At 38.7% G+C, this 16879-nt stretch overlaps 1 protein-coding gene across 6 annotated transcripts in view; it reads right to left on the bottom strand.

Moving 5' to 3' along the window:
* Positions 1–8713, bottom strand: part of FAXDC2 (fatty acid hydroxylase domain containing 2) — a 43476-nt gene extending 34763 nt beyond the window's left edge. For 5 of the 6 annotated variants that reach the window (XR_003567292.1, XM_027841972.1, XM_027841970.1 and 2 more), the window contains exon 1: positions 8636–8713. The gene's annotated coding sequence lies outside the window, so the exon portion shown is untranslated. Of the gene's footprint in view, positions 1–8582 lie in introns of all 6 variants that reach the window. The other variant, XM_027841971.1, reaches the window with a different exon arrangement.
* Between the last annotated feature and the right edge of the window lie 8166 nt (positions 8714–16879).

Here is a 16879-nt window from a genome sequence, read left to right as displayed (position 1 = left end):
CTGATAAGGGCCTCATTTCTAAAATATATAGAGAACTAAGTCAAATTTATAAGAATACAATTTGTAAGAATACATTCCCTAATTGATAAGTGGTCAAAACTTATGAACAGACAGTTCTCAGATGAAGAAATTAAAGCCATCTATAGTTGCATGAAAAAAATGCTCTAAATCACTATTGATTAGAGAAATGCAAATTAAAACAACTCTGAGCTACCACATCACACTTATCAGATTGGCCAACATGACAAAACAGGTAAATGAAAAATGTTGGAAAAGATGTGGGAAAATTGGAACACTAACGCATTGTTGGTGAAGTTGTGAAATGATCCAACCATTTTGGAGAGCAATTTGGAACTATGCCCAAAGAGCTATAAAATTGTGCATGCCCTTTGACCCAGCGATAGCACTTCTAGAGCTGTATCCCAAAAAGATCATAAAAACGGGAAAAGGACCCACGTGAACAAAAATATTTATAGCAGCTCTTTTTGTGGTGGCAAAGAATTGCAAATTGAGGGGATGCCCATCATTTGGGGAATGGCTGAACAAGTTGTGGTATATAAATATAATGGAATACTATCATACTATAAGAAATGATGAGCAAGTGGACTTCAGAAAGATTTGTATGGACTGATGCTAAATGAAGTGAGCAGAACCAGGAGAACTTGGTATACAGTAATAGCCACATTGTACGATGACTAACTTTGATAGACTTAGCCCTTCTCAGCAATGCAAGGATCTAAGATATCTCCAAAAGTCTCTTGATGGAAAATGCTAACCAAAGAAAGAACTATGAAGTTTGAATGCAGATTGAAGCACACTATTTGCTAAATTTTTTCTTCTGTTACCTCTTTCTTGTGGTTTTTCCTATTGGTTCTAATTATTCCTTACAACATGACTAATGTGAAAATATGTTTAATAGGAATGTATATGTATAGCCTATATCAGATTGTGTGCCGTCTTGGAGAGGGAGGGGGAGAAAATTTTAAACTCAAAAGCTTATGGAAGTGATTGTTGATAAATCAAAATAAATTAATAAAAAATAAGAGATATGGATGAAAGTGAGGATGGAAAGATCAAGTGAAGAGTTGATGGGGTCCTCAAATACTTCCTTCACCTTGTGCTAAGTGCTGAGTTTGTCTCCATGGTGGAAATTTTCCCCTCCCCCAAAAGAGACAGTGACAGCATCCTAGGCTAAAGGAGGCACTTTTTTTCTATCTGGCAGGTAAGCTACCAGCTGAGAACTAAAAAACATAAATCATTAAGGGCTGAGTTGTGGGTTACTTTGTGGGAGTTAATAATACTAATAGTACTACCCTTTGCCTCACAGCCAAGGAACCAAGTGTCAAACGGATGGCCCACTGGGAAATACTTCAAGGTTTAAAATAGCTGTAAGACTTTAGCATATAGGCATAGCCTCCATGTCAATGTTTAATGTGGAGCCAGGGATGATAGAGATAGACCTTAGAAATCTTCTGATTGTAGTCTAATTTCTCATTTTATATTTACAAAAGTTAAGAAAACCAAAGCCCAAAGAAGTATGATTGTTTAGGGGTGGCATACAGAGAGATACTGGCAAAGTTGGAATTAGAACCCAGGCCTACTGGCCTCCAAGAGTTCATTACACTATATTGAATGGTAACTTTTCCTGTCAGGAAAGCTGACTGGATTTTTTTTTTTTGCTTATTTGTTAACTCTTCTATGACTCTTCTGCTCTATCAGGCCCAAGGGGCTGAGAATTCAGTCTTGTCCCTTTCTCCTACCACTATTCTTCTCTTTAAATAATTCCATATTTGTCCAAATATATATGTCCAACCTTAGTCAAGTCACTTAATCTCTGAATGCTATAGGCATCTCTCTAAAACTATATATAAATTGCAGAGAAGGTTCTGACTTGCATTGGTCGAGGGAACTTCCTTGACATCACAGGTTTATTCCTGTGCATTCGTTTATGTTCATTCATCATATGCACATTCATCATATGTGCATTTCTAAGCATTCATCTATGTTCAAACTATTCTGGGTTTTGCAGGGCACTACCTGCCATAATTAAGTTCAAAATACATATACCCAATCCATGAAGGAACATTTAGAAAACAGATTTCTGTTAACAGGCAAGAGATTGTCAATTTTTTTTTTTAAAGAGAAAGAGTTGGATAGTCACTTTGGGCCTAGATGCATCTGCAGAATGGAATCTTTCCTTCTGAATTATTTCGGTAACTAAGGCCTGAGGCTTTTCTTCAGAATTAAAAAAAAAATAAGACTGACTATGATGAACTTAATAACTTTTTGTCCATGAGAGGCAATGGTAGGAAAAATCCCTGGACTTGGAGTCCTAGTGATGTGGGCAGGCCATTTTACATCTCTGGGCCTTCTTTTATTGTCTGTAAAATGGAGTTAGTAATATTAGTACTACTTATCTCAGAGTGAAAAAAAATGTTCTGCAGATTGTAAAGCACTATACCATTATTTGTTGTTATTGTTAATCTCTAGTTATTATTATTAATCTCCCTGAGACTGTTTCCTTATTTGTAAAATGGGAACTATAATGCCACTTGCCCTACCTGCCTCCCAGAGATATTATAAGGAAAACCTAGATTTGTAGATTAGAAAGTACATTCTCTTTCCATATCTGTCATTTTATATATACACAATCTTTCTATCCATGTATTTAAAATGTGTTTCCATATCCAGTGGCAGAGCCTGTTTCTTTGAGTTCCTCAGGGTCAGAGCCAGCCTCTTAGGCTATGAGGCATGTCTAAAGTCCACCACAATGGTTTTCATAAAGGTAATGGGCAAGCATAGGAAATCAGACATTGAATTAGACTGGACTACAGTCCAATCGACTTTAGATAGACAGGATCAATTCTGTTCCACTTAATCTCCCTGACCAAAGGGAAAATATTTATTTATCTTTAATTCCTTTGGAAAGTGGCCATTTGACCACTGCACCAGCAACATCTGTCTTCACCAAAAGGAGCACAGCCTTTCATATGGTGCTGTTTATGCTCCTGCAATTTGAATACCTCCATATGCAAATTACTGAGATATTTATCTCGTCAGCTGCCTTCTATGAGCTAAGAAATTGTCTGCTGAATATGCTATGCCCAAACATGTTTCTTTTGACACTTTTCCCCCTGAATATAGATACAGCTGAACCAAAGCTCTCTTTAGTGGCAGCTGGGATCAGAGTTAGGCCTTGAGTCCTGGCTCTGCCCCTAACTAGCTGGTGTAATTTGGCCAAGTTACTATTTCCCCTCCCTAGGGCTCAGCACCCTCATTTGAAAGATGAGATGTTTGAACTAAACAATGTTCAAGAACTCTCTGGTTTTAACATTCTGTAATTCTGTGACTTCAAATTAGGGAGGGACTAGATATATCCTCACCCAAAGAGGATCTTTGAGGCTCAATCTACAGTGCAGTTCAGGATAAGGATCTTGACAAATAAAATTAGCAAATATTTATTGAGCCCAATACTATGTACAAGACATTAACCCTATCTGTTATAAATGTGTTTATGCATATAACATGAATCATTATATTATAAAGTGTCTATGTTTTCTTTCCAACTAGCTAACCAAAACATTAAAGTAAGGAAATGTCTTTCATACTTTTTGAAATTCTCAGGGGCAGGTAGGTGGAGCAGTGGATACAGCTCTGGCCTTGGAGTCAGGAGGACCTGAGTTCAAATCCAGCCTCAGACACTTGACACTAACTCTGTGACCCTGGGCAAGTCACTTAACCCCAATTGCTTCAGGAAAAAAAAAAATTCTCCCATGTCACAGAACTATAGAATGTAACATAATGAAGGGACCTCAGAACATCAAATATTCTACCTCTGGTAGACATAAGCTTTTTGAGGGCAGGGATTTCTTGTCTCCATCTTTATAAACATAGTTCCTCAAATATATGTGTCTAATGTTTGTTGAATCTCAACTTTTAAATACAATGTGGAACTTTAGAAGAAAAAATATTAATGCCTAGAAAATAACATATTAAATATAGAAGAAATTTGAGAGAGATCACCTAGTCCAGTCCCATTTTACAAAGGAGGAAACCCAGGCCTAGATTGGGAATGTAACTATTTAAGGACATCATGTTGGCAGACCCAATATTACAAGCAAGATTTCAGGTCTCCTTTCACTGTACCATGGTGTCTTTCTGTTAAATCCACAAGTACCACATTATCAAATTCTCTGTCCAACCTGCCATCTCCATGCCCTCAGGCCTTATTAATATCCTCCTATTCAGATAAAGCCTTGAAATCTATTCTCTGATATTACCACCAATGAATTTCTTTGTGACCTAAAGAAAATGGACACAATTTCTTTTGATCTCAGATTTCTTCCCTCAGATTTCTAACCCCTTTCTATTTCTTGGGGACATGGTGGGGATGAATTAAATGTCTGTCAAGCAAAATTTTCACTCTCTTTTGAAAGAAAATTGTTGATGTAGAAACATTACACACTGTGTAGATGGTCTGGGAAAAATTCTATAAAAAAGATTAGATATGAGTTTATTGCACTGTGAGTTTATTGCACTTTGGTCACAACTAAACTTATTTAATTTAAGTCTGTGGGGCTGAAGATTCATATGGCTGGGGAGAACTGTGAAAATGATAAGCTATTTCAGGATAGCCACTTTACTTTTTAGAAGCTTATGTTTTTACAATGCTTTTCAGTATTAGCACACCCATTTTACAGAAGGAAGAACTGAGGCTCATGTTAAATGGCTTGCTGAGGGCCACAAAGCTGGCAAGTGGCAGAGTTCCTATATTGCCTCAATGCTTGGAGCAATGCCATGCACTCAATAAATGTTTTAGATGACAACTGATTCTAGGAAATGAGGGAGATAGACAGGAGAGATTAGATAAGAAATGTTTCTCAGTTTTCTACTGAGGATTAAAAAACAAATGAGACAGTCCACTGAGCTCACTACCAAGCTTCTACCTCTCCTAGCTTCGTAGCAACAGATATTTATTAAGAGCCCACTGTGCCCTAGGCACCAGGGCTAAAAAGGAAAAAGAAAAACAGTAACAGTGATAGTAACATTGCATTCAATGTTTCAGGAATAGCAAAATATAGTATTGTGTCAAGAACACTGAGCTAAGACTCAGGAAATCTGAGTTCTAGGTAAATCTTTACATCTAACTTGCTGTGTTTTCATGGGTGAATCATTTCTCTATATGCCTCAGTTAGCTCCTCTAAGAAGTTAATAGTGTAATATCTGGAATATATGCCCTAGAATATAGAATGTTAAAGTGTTGGAAGGGGCATTAGGGACAGACCATCAAGTCCAACCTTCTCATTTAACAGAGAAGGGGGTCCAGAGAAGAGTAGTCTCTTGGACTAAGTCTATACAAAAAGTTAGTGGCAAAACCAAATCTAGAACAGGGGTTTCCTGACTCTTGGTCCAGTATTCCTTCCATTATTTTACTTTATCATCAGGATGTGTTTTGTCAGTTTCATTGTCACCAATGGGAAACAGGATACAAGAAGAAGTCTTTGGCCTGAATCCCTAGCTAGTTATTAACATTAATGCTAGGATTTGGACTCTTAGCTCTTCAGTATCTTGTTCCTGGAGATTAGCCCCCTGACTCATGCTGTTTGAATTTTATAGGCCTTTCACTTTGCCAAATTGATCTTGAAACTGATCCATTTAATTGGGACATCATCAGGAAGACCAGCAAAATCCAACAGACATACTCAAAAGATGAACTTACTTAGGGATTGGAGAGACCTACTTGGGATGACTGAGATCCAAATTGGCAGCAAAGAGGAATCAGAGGTAGTAAAGTAATAAAGGCTTGCAAAAATTTGAAGCATGAAAACAGGATGATGGAAAAGTTATTAACCCTGTCTCAATTAAACTACATTACAAAAAGTGACAAAAAAACCCAGCACCCTTTCCTTAGCCTGAAATGTTTTTGTGATCCCACCCCTAAAGACAGAACAATATAGCACTTTCTTGTACCTTGCTTTATTTGTATTTCAAAAATCTCCTATGACATAAGTAATGCAAGTATGATCCCTATTTTATAGATGAGGTAATTGATGCCCAAAGAAGGAAAGAGCCATAGAAGTCATAGAATATTATTCCTGGAAGAAAAGTTAGAGAGATCACTACATTACAGAATAGAGAAATGTTACAAGTAGAAGGGACCTAACAACACATTAAAATCAAAGCTGGAAATGGACTTAAGTCCTCAAGTGTAACACCCTTATTTTATGGTAGAGCCAACTGAAGCTCAGAAAGAGGCTCAAGGTCACACAGATAATAAGTGAAATTCCCAGACTCTGAGTCCAGGGTTTTTTCTACTGTGCCATGTTGCCTTATGTAAGAAATGAGACTAGGTTTTGGAGAGCTTCCTTTCCCTTTTCTTTTACTGGTAATTTCTCCCTTAAAATCTCATATCAAGAAATTCCCTAAAATATAGATGGGTTATTTCCTGACCTTCAATGTTACCACAATATCTTCAGTTGCCACAGTACCCCCAGTAAATGTGCTAGCTCCTTCAAAGCAGAAATTATTTCTAGTATCACAGTGTTTTCCAAGGTGTAGCACTTAATAAATGCTTTTTGAATTGAATTATTCAATATTTTTTGCTATAATTCTCTTTTGCAAATAGTAGCAGCTCATATTGATATAGTACTCTAAGAGTTACAAAGTACTTTTCTCACTATAACCCTTTGGAGTCATTTGGTGGAAGTGGAAACAGGCTCAGAAAATTAGAAGTAATTTGCCTGAGCTAACATAGCTAGTCAGTGGAGAGCCAGAATTCAAAACCCAGGCTTTTGATCCAGTTCTTCCACTACTCTCTGCTTCCCCTATAGGGCATTTTGTTACTGGAGAGGGAATCTTCAGCCCCTTTCTCTTAGATCAGAATGGAACACTAGGTACTTGGAAACAAATTGGAATGATGAGAGAAGTCACTTAATTGCTCATTGACCCAGAGAACCCACCATGGGGGATATACATATTTCAAGGAAGTTAACAACAGAGGGAAACAACCCATATTTATTTAAATATTCAGAGAAGCCTGTTTATGACAGCAAAAAAAAAAATAGAAACAAAGTGGGTACCTATTAATTATAGAAATGGCTGAACAGATTGTAGCATATAATCTTAATGGAATTGTACTGCATCTAAGAAATGACAACTATAAGGAATTTAGAGAAACTTGGGAATACCTAATGTGAACTGATGCCATAAAATATGCAGAACTAGGACAACAATACTTAGTAAAGGAAATTGGCATTAAAGGCAACCCAACTCTGATTGATTTTAATAACCTATCCTGGGTGTCACATATATAAAAAACAGATAATAAAATATATCTTTCCTATCTAGGTAGAGAGATGGGGATTACCAGTGGAGAACTACATATGCTGTCATGGTGGTTGTGTCATCTGGTTTTGTTTAACTATTATTTTGTTAGAAGGTAGAGTTAAATTGTGTGTGTGTGTGTGTGTGTGTGTGTGTGTGTGTGTGTGCTCGAGTGCTCGCTTGTGTGTATCCGGGAGCAGATATATATATAAAACAAAAGGCATCCATGCAATTTGTGAAAAAGAAAAGAAGGGGACAGTTGTAGTCTCCATTTTCCCAACAGGGAAGGTGAGGCCACAGAGCTGAGGCTGCTTTCTTTAATCCCCTCAATAGTCTTCCCTTACTCATAGGCTCTCTGAAAAACAGACTCACCACTATCTCTGTCTCAACAGCACCCCCCACCCCCAATAATACCTGATAGACTAACAGCTTCCAGATACAATCAGTCCAGTTAAGGTTCTGATATATTACACACAGCCTTTGCTGTTAAGCTTATATCCAAAGCTGACTACCCTTATTCTTCAAATCTTAAGATTAAAACCTTTGTTATTGTAATTTTAATTAGTGGAAAGAACTTTGGATTCAGAAGACCTGACTTCAGGTTCTGACTTGTGGCCCCCTAGGTGGATCACTTCTCTGAGTTTGTTTTCTCATCTGCAGAGTGGGACAAATCATACTTTTACTGCCTGCCTCTCTCAGGATTGTTGGGAGGAAGGTGCTTTGTAAATTATTAAACACAATAGAAAGAGCTGCTATTATTCTCTCCTGGACACCCCAAGCAGAAGTTCTCCCCAACACTGAATCCCTAAGAGCTTGGGTTTTCTCTTCCTTATTTTGTCTGATTCCAGTCCTGGTGCTGCTAGCTAAAGTCCTAACTTCAGAACCAGTCAATCAGCAACAACCGGTCATTCAGGAAAACAAAATGAAGGAGACTCTCAAGTTACTATGGTACACAGGATGCAGACAATAATAAAAGGAGATGGGAAGGCTGCGGATGTACAGAAAGAATATACCCTAAGGGGTGTCCCAGAAGTGGACTTCACTCGTATTGTACCTAGAAAATACGTGTGAATATGTACTTTCCTTTTATATCTATTTATTTTAATATATAATATAGTGGTATATTTCTTGTTGTTGGAGGGTGCACTTATATAATTAAACAAAGACTTGATTAAGGACCTGACTGAAACTTTCTGGCCAGGATTCCTAACTAAATCCCGGTTCCCCCCACCTTCTCCCTTTGCCTTCCATCTGCTCACCTCTGCTCGATGCTGCAATCTCAGGCTTCCAAAAAATCCCCTAGGCTACTCACCGTCACAGTTCGATCTTCCCTTTCCGACCTCTGCTGCTGCTGCTAACCCCTCAAATCTGGAGGCTGGCTGGGTGTGTTAGTCATGTTACTGAGCAGTCAAGTGGCTCTCAACAGGCACGTGACACAAAATGAGTTGGGTCACTCACTCTAACTGCAGACAAAAATTCTCTTCTTCTCGTAGGGCAAATGGGCTGTAGGTTTGATATTCTCAGAGCCCAGGAGAAAGTAGGTCATTCTGGTGGGAGCTTAGAAACCTTTGGACTGAGTTGTGGAGTTTTGTTTCCCTCCTTGAAGGGATGCTTAAGTAAGGAAGTAACTGAAGTTAGATCACTGATGAGTTTTTGAAGTATTTTCTTGAAAAAAGCCCTGGAAGAGGAAGGTAGTACAAGGATTATCATCCTCATTTTACAGATAAGAAAACTGAGCTCAAAAAGAGGTACTGTTGGGGCCGCTAGGTGGTGAAGTAGAGCTCCAGCCTTGGAATCAGAAGGATCTGAGTTCAAATTTGACCTCAGATATTGAAACTTACTAGCTGTGTGACTCTGGGCAAGTCACTTAACCCTGATTGCCTCCCCCCCCCCCCAAAAAAAGAGGTACTGTCTGTCTTGCCCAGTGTCATACATCTAAGAAGTAGCAGAACCAGAACTTGGTTCTCCTAAGTCAGGTTTTCTCATTCCTAAAATCCAATGTTCTTTCTGCCACACTGGACTGTCCCCAACTATGTTAAAGAAAGTGACAGGCAGTCCAGGATAGATTAAATGGACGGGGATCAGATACTCTCTCTGATTTTAACCATTTATTGCTGTTTGAAAAGCACTAAAATGAGGGTTATTCAGGTAAAAGTGAAGAAAGGCTGGATAGCTACCAGGCAGTCACTAAGGTAGGAAGTTCCTAAGATAATTGAGTTAAAGATCAAGTGTACCTTTTAAGTATTGGGTTTTTTTTTTTCACCCAAGAAGGCTTTCTCTGTTTTCTTAACTTCTAACACCAATTACAAGTTTGATGGTCTATGGGGGAGTATTTTTTTGTTTGTTTGTTTGTTTGTTTTTTTGCTAGGCAATGGGATTAAGTGACTTGCCCAAGGTCACACAGCTAGTAAGTGTTATGTATCTGAGGCTGGATTTGAACTCAGGTCCTCCTGAAGCCAGGGCTGGTGCTCTATCCACTGTGCCACCTAGCTGCCCCGAGTATTTCTTTTTGGAGATGAAATGGGGCAATGGTAGAAAGAACCACGATATATGGCAAAGTAGTAAGCACTTACTATGTGCTTATGGCACTATGTACTATGGCACTTACAACACTAAGCATTGTAATGTGGGTAGGTGGGTGGGTGCATGGGTGAAGAAACAACACATAGAGGAAAGTTCTGCTCTGGGTGAATGGCTAGGCCTCAGGGCTCCTTAAGGCATTTCCTTACATCGAAATCACTTTGTAAACTGCTAAAGGCCATAGAAATGACTTTTTTTTGAGGCAGGGTGGGTAGGAAATAGAAGTTGTCATTACTCTCCTGTCCCCAAAATTAATGATATATGCTCACACATATATTGTGTGAATAATTATTTTTTGTAAGTTAAAAACTGAACTTCTTCCCCTCACCACCCAAGCTTGTTCCCCTCCCAGATTATTCTTTTTCTCCACCCCATGGTGCTAGATTCTCAGTCTAGAAAATGTGAAGTTTATCTTTGACCCTTCCCTCTCCTTCATCTCCCTCTGTGTACTGGAGATGTCCTTTGAAATGTGCCAGATTCATCTCTTCTTCACTCCCACAGTCACCTTATTAAATAAGTTTGATACTAAAATGGATCTGTGATCTTATTGATATGGGTATTCTCTCCATTTGTGTGGATTATGAGCCATCTACATCTTCTTATATGTTTGTGACTTTTGTCCTCAAGTTGTATAAATCCTCCATAGGAAGACCATTCCATGTACCAGCGACATTTCTTACCCTTAATATGTTGCTGGCCTACCTTTTTTCAGGTCTTCTGTTACACTTTTGACATACTTTTGGTAGTTATTATTATATTCTTGGTTAGTAATATGTTGTAGTCTATTCACATCCACATGTGTTTTCCCCATTGCCCTTTGACTGATTTCAATCTTAATTTTTTTGGAAATTAAAAATATTATTGCAATAAAAGTGATTCTTTTTTTTCAAGTCAGTCCTCTTCACAAATGTGGAGGTGACCCTAGGTACTCAAGGCTAGGCTGGCAGAGTGCAAGCTCTAGCAGTTCTCACCAAAATAAAAGGTACTGGGCCTGGTGCTGGACTGCATGCCTAGCTATATATCTGTGATCAGAGAATCAGTCTTACTAAGTTTGGGCTTAGATTGATCTAGATAACCAGGTTCATCACCTGGTTGGCTGAAGGATGATGAATTTTTTAGCCACAGAAACTCTTAAAAGACTATCTACTTAATTATGAGGGATTTTGATCTGCATCAGTTACCACCAAAATTGAAGATTCTTGACATTATCTGTACATCGAATCCTGATTCCTTTGCCTGATTTTCAAGATTCTCTAAACTCTAGCTCCATTTTCTTCATCCAATCTTAATTCCCCACTACCTTCCTTACAGGTACCCTTCACTCAACAAACATCTCTCTCCAACCTGTATTAAGGACCCTTGCTCTACCATGCCCTAGCTTTTCATCCCAAAGCCTCACTCCAGCCCTGAAATTCTCATATAGGAAATGCCCTCCACTCCTTCAATCTCTCCCTCTGATTGGGATGGGATGGCTCCTCCCAGAACCTTCAAGGTGGGCATGAAAGCAAGTTACAACTCATACTTTTGCAGGCTGTGCTTTGAACTTCCTCTACAATGGTCCTATAGTGGGGTACCTTTGTTCCCTCTCTCTACCCCCATAGTTTTCTTTTATGTGTTGTCTTTCCACATTAGAATGTAAGCTCCTTGAGGGCAGGAACTGTCTTCCAATTCGTACTAACAGCTTAGCACCTGACATTGAACAATAATGAGAACTTAATAAATGCTTGTTGATGACCAACTGAGTATCTGTCTATAAAGCCCAGCATCTAGTTCCTTCTGCATCTTCCTACATTTGTACCTATTCATGTTGTTCCCTTTGATTGAAATATTCTCCCACTTTCTGTGTACCTATCACCTTTCTCATCCTTCAAGGCCTAACTTGACTCTCATCTCCTTTGTGAAGCTTTCTCTGGTTGTTATAGCCCAGATCAATCTCCCTATTCTCTGAACTTTAGTGGTACTTACAGTCAATATTATCTAGTCAATATCACTTAGTTTAGCATTTAATTTTTGTTTAATGCTAAGAAAGAAAAATGTTATTCTGTTTTCCTCCAACTCAGTTATTCCATAGATGGTCATTTTAAGGAACTTGTCCAAAACTGAACTTATCACCCTTTCCCCTCAAACCAGCTTAGAGTAGTCTTACATCTCTCTCACTAATTGGAAGCTCCCTAAGTACAGAGACCAGGGCTTTTACTTTTTTATATCCCTCAAGGTGCTAGTTGCATACAGAGTGTTCAGTAAATATTTGACTTATTCATTCTTTCTGGAAAGTGAAACCATTTCACAATTATTAAGCACCTACTCTATGCAAAGCATTTTGTCAGGTGCTGGGAAAGATGCATAGGTAATTAAGGCTGGTCTCTGACCTGATTGTGAAAGCCTGGAAGAAAAGACTGCATCATCATTGTCAGTACTTTTATTTCTATTTCATACAATGTATTTATATATACCTTAAATATAACATAGTATATAATTATTATTAACTTCTTGACAGTTTACTATGTCAGATATTTCTACTTCCTCAATCTTTCAGTCCCTCCACAATTCCTTGTATTCTGATCTTTCTGTTGTTGTTTGTATTATCAAAGTTTAGCACAGTAGGGCAGCTAGTGGTTCAGTGGCTAGAGCACTGGGCCTGGAGTCAGGAAGAGCTGAGTTCAAATCCAGCCTCAAATACTTACTAGTGGTGTGACTCTGGGCAAGTCACTTAACCCTGTTTGCCTCATTTTCCTCATCTGTAAAATGAGCTAGAGAAGGAAATGACAAACCACTCCAGTATTTTTTGTCAAGAAAACCCTAAATTCGGTCACAAAGAGTCAGACACCACTAACTGACAAAACAACAACAACGTTTAGCACAGTACCCAAACACATTTATTGTTGTTGTTCAGTCCTGTCAGATTCTTTGTAAACTCACGAACCAACTTGGCAAAGATAATGGAGTGGCTTGCCATTTCTTTCTGAAGTTTTGTGCAGGCCAAGATTAAATTACTTGCCCATGGTCACACAGCTTAGAAAGTATCTGAGGTCAAATTTGAACTCAAGTCTTCCTGACTCCCAGGCCCAGTGCTCTGTCGACTTATCCACATAGCTTCCCCTCCAGACACAATAATAAGTACTTAATGCATGCTTGTTGACTTGACATAGTAAATGCTTAATAAATGCTTAATAAATGCTTGTTGATTTGATTTGCTTCTACCATTCAAATAACACTGCTCCCTCAAAAATTAACTCTCCTATTTATCATACCTAATGGCCTTTATAGGCCTCATTTTTCCTAATCTTTCTTTGGCATTTGGCATTTTTAACACAACTCCCCTTTAACTTCCTCCCCTTTCTAGAGATGATGTCCTTTGCCTTCAGAGGTACCCTCTTGCTTCTCTTCTACCTGTTCATGCTCCATCAGCTTCACTGACCCTTTGTTATTTTTCTAACCCTGTAGAGTATGTGTCCCCTACAGTTCTGACCTTAATTCTGTTTTCTCATTATACTTCCTCCAGTGTCATCATCACTTCATTCATTTCCACAGCTTTATCTATCATCTCTACCCAGAACTTAATTGTTGAAATTTTTATTTCCAATATACTAGGAACCTCTCTCATGACCTTCAGACTCACATCTCAGGTTACTAACAGAATATATCTGTTCCATAAAAACTCAAACTCATTATATCAAAAACTGAGCTTACTACTTCCCTTAAAATCTCTTCTTTTGTCTGACTAGTTTTGCCAGTGATACTTCATTAACTCAATAGGCCAAGTGTGAAACCTTGGTATTATCTATTCCTTCTCACTCATCTTTAGTTACCAAGTTCTGTAAGTTCTACCTCCGCAAAAATCCCTGGCCCAACCCCCGACCCCCATTCCCACAATCACTCTGGTACAGGTCTTCATTACAAATAGTTTAAACATTTGCAATAACCTTATAACAGGCCTTCCTGCTTTCATGCTCTCCTTGCTTTACAATCTTTCTTTTGCCAGACTAATATTACTAATGCATAGATTTGGTCATGTGATTCCCTTGCTCAAAAAACTTACAAGCAGTTCCTACTTTCCATGAGTAAAGTTAAACTCCTTTGCTTTGGCATTCAAAGTGCTCCATAGTCTGATACCACACTTCTAGCCTTATTATATAAGGAAGTCCTTCATGTATTCTATATCCTAAGCAAACTTGACTGCTATTTCTCCCTGCACTCTCCCAACTCCATGTTTTGCTCATCTGGGATGCCCTCTCTCCCCATCTTTTCGTGTTGAATTCCTAGCCATTCTTTAAAGAGTTCAATTCAAATGCCACTTCCTTCAGGAAGCTTTACTTGATTCCTGTCCTAGTCCATTACAGCTGTTTTAGGGTGATTTCACAGAAGACTATAGATTGCTGAGAGCAAGAGGGCTTTATTTAGTGTGTTTTAACTCACACAGAGAAAGGCTTTAAGTTTAAGAGTACATCCAAAGGTAGTTATACTGAGGGGGAGGCAAGGACAACAAGGGAAAGCCTTATACAACAGAGATGTCTCTAGCCTTTGGACAAGAGATGTCTCTGTTTCAGGCAGGAAGAGATGGGAAATCCCTCTTTATCTTCTGCACCAGGCTAGCATGCTAACCCTAGGATCTAGAAGCAAAACTAGGTCAACATGTGTACTAGGACAGTCTCACACCAAGAAACACAAAGGCAGCCTACCTCTCAGATCAAGAACAAAGAAGCCAAAACCATGGATTTTATGGAGAGGAATAGGGTCCTGCTCAAGTTCATCTGATTGGTTTTCTGCCTCTGATGTCAAAGGCAGAAAAATGCCAGGAACTGGCTAGCAAACATATGGGGCATGCAAGTTTCCAGGATGGAAAGTTCCAAATATGTGGGGCAGCTAGGTGGTGCAGTGGATAGAGCACTGGCCCTGAAATCAGGAGGACCTGAGTTCAAATCCAGCCTCAGGCCAAACACTTGACACTTACTAGCTGTGTGACCCTGGGCAAGTCACTTGACCCCAATTGTCTAAAAAAAAAAAAAAGAAAGTTCCAAATATGGAGGATTATAGAGGGGCTGAGATGCTAGGCAAGAAGAGATGATGTGTCTAGAGCAGAGACAACCTATTGCACATAAGCCTTATGGATCTCAAAGAGGCGCCCCCCCCCAAAAAAACCAGAGGTTTTTGGGACTACCACAACACCTCCCAATTGGTAATGAACTTTCCCTCCTTGGACCTGATATAGTACTTTAGATGAACTTTTCATGTATTATTTTGTATTGTAATTATCTGTCTTTACTCAAAAATCTTCAGAAGTTTTTTTATTGTATCAGGTATAAAATAGAAACTTATCAGTTTGTCATTTAAAGTCCTCCACAATCTGACCCTCACTTCACTTCCAGATTTATTTTATATAACTTCCTACTGTGTTTCAACCAAGTTGTTCCCTGAACTCACCACTCCATCTCCATGCCTTTGCATAGGCTGTTGTCCATGTTAAAATATACCCCCTCATCTCTATCTCTCACAATCTTTATCTTCACTTAAAGCTCAGCTCAGGTTCTACATTTCCATGAAGTCTTCCTTGATTCTACTTCCTTGTATCCCCTCCCCCTTCCCATTCCCCCCCCACCCCCACACCCCGTGCTTTTTCTCCCTTCAAATTTTCTTTCTTTTACTTATCTTACTTATTTACATGTTATATCTCCTTGATACAATATAATTTCCTTGAGGACAAGTATTGTTTCATTTTTAGCTTTGAGTCTTCAGTAATTAGAACAGTACTTTGTACATTGTAGATGCTTAATAATGCTTTGTTGAATTGAAATGAATTGTGTATTTGTCATTTTCCTCCAACTAATCTGTAAGCTGCGTAGGAAAGGGTATCTTACATAAACTTTATATTTAGCCTCCCCCAGTCCTTAAAAGCACAGTGTTGCCAGCACATAGTTGGCATAAAAATCAATCTTTAATTGGATAATATTCATAATTCATCAAAACAGTCATAATATTCATAGCTTTTAATAATGACTGACATTTATATAGCACTTAAAGAGTTACAGAGCACTTTCCTTAGAAAAATCCTATGGGTAAAGGACTGGAAGCATTATTTATCCCCACTTTATGAATGAGGAAGTTGATTCCTGTCCTAGTCTACATTGTAGGGACTAAGGTCTTAAGTAACTTTTCCATGGGGTCATACAGTGTAGCTTGTGTCTGAGGGAGGATTCAAATCCAGGGCTCCTTACTCCCAAGTTACTGAACTTTTAGTATATCATATGGCTTTTCATATTTCTATAAGGTTTTTTAGTATAGAAAATATTTTCCTCACTAACACTCTGGGAGGTAAGCAGTATAAATATAATTATATTTTGAAACCTTAGTATTATAATCCTTGATTCCCCACTCCACATATTGATTTTTTTTTTTTTTTTTTTTTTTTTTTGGCAAGGTAATTGGGGTTAAGTGACTTGCCTAGGGTCACACAGCTAGTAAGTGTGAAGTACCTGGTCTGAGACTGCATTTGAATTCAAGTCCTCCTGACTCCAAGGCTGGAGCTCTATCCAATGCGCCACCTAGCTGCCCCATCTCTCTCCATATATCTAAAGAGTTGACAAAGCTTGTCCGTTCTACTTCCACAACACTCACGCATCTATCCCTTTCTCTTTTTCACATGGAGTTTAATTATTTATCACGTAGGGCAGCTAGTGGTGTAGTAGTTAGAGTGCTGGGCCTGGAGTCAAGAAGACTCATCTTCCTGAGTCCAAATCTGGCCTCAGATACTTACTAGCTGTGTGATCCTGAGCAAGTCATTTAACCCTGTTTGCCTCAGTTTCCTCATCTGTAAAATGAGCTGGAGAAGGAAATGGCAAAGCACTCTAGTATCTTTGCCAATAAAACCCTAAATGGGGTCATGAAGAGTTGGACATGACTAAAAATGATTAAATACCACACAACTTATCACCTACCACAAGAACTAGTTCAAGAACCTCTTTACTGTCTTCTTGCTTCC

Source organism: Vombatus ursinus, unplaced genomic scaffold (genome assembly GCF_900497805.2).
Source record: "Vombatus ursinus unplaced genomic scaffold, bare-nosed wombat genome assembly UNPS02014863.1, whole genome shotgun sequence".
In the NCBI taxonomy this organism is placed as follows: Eukaryota; Metazoa; Chordata; class Mammalia; order Diprotodontia; family Vombatidae; genus Vombatus; species Vombatus ursinus.
The sequence above is the reverse complement of the archived record's forward strand: the minus strand, read 5'-3'. Positions and strand labels throughout refer to the sequence as shown.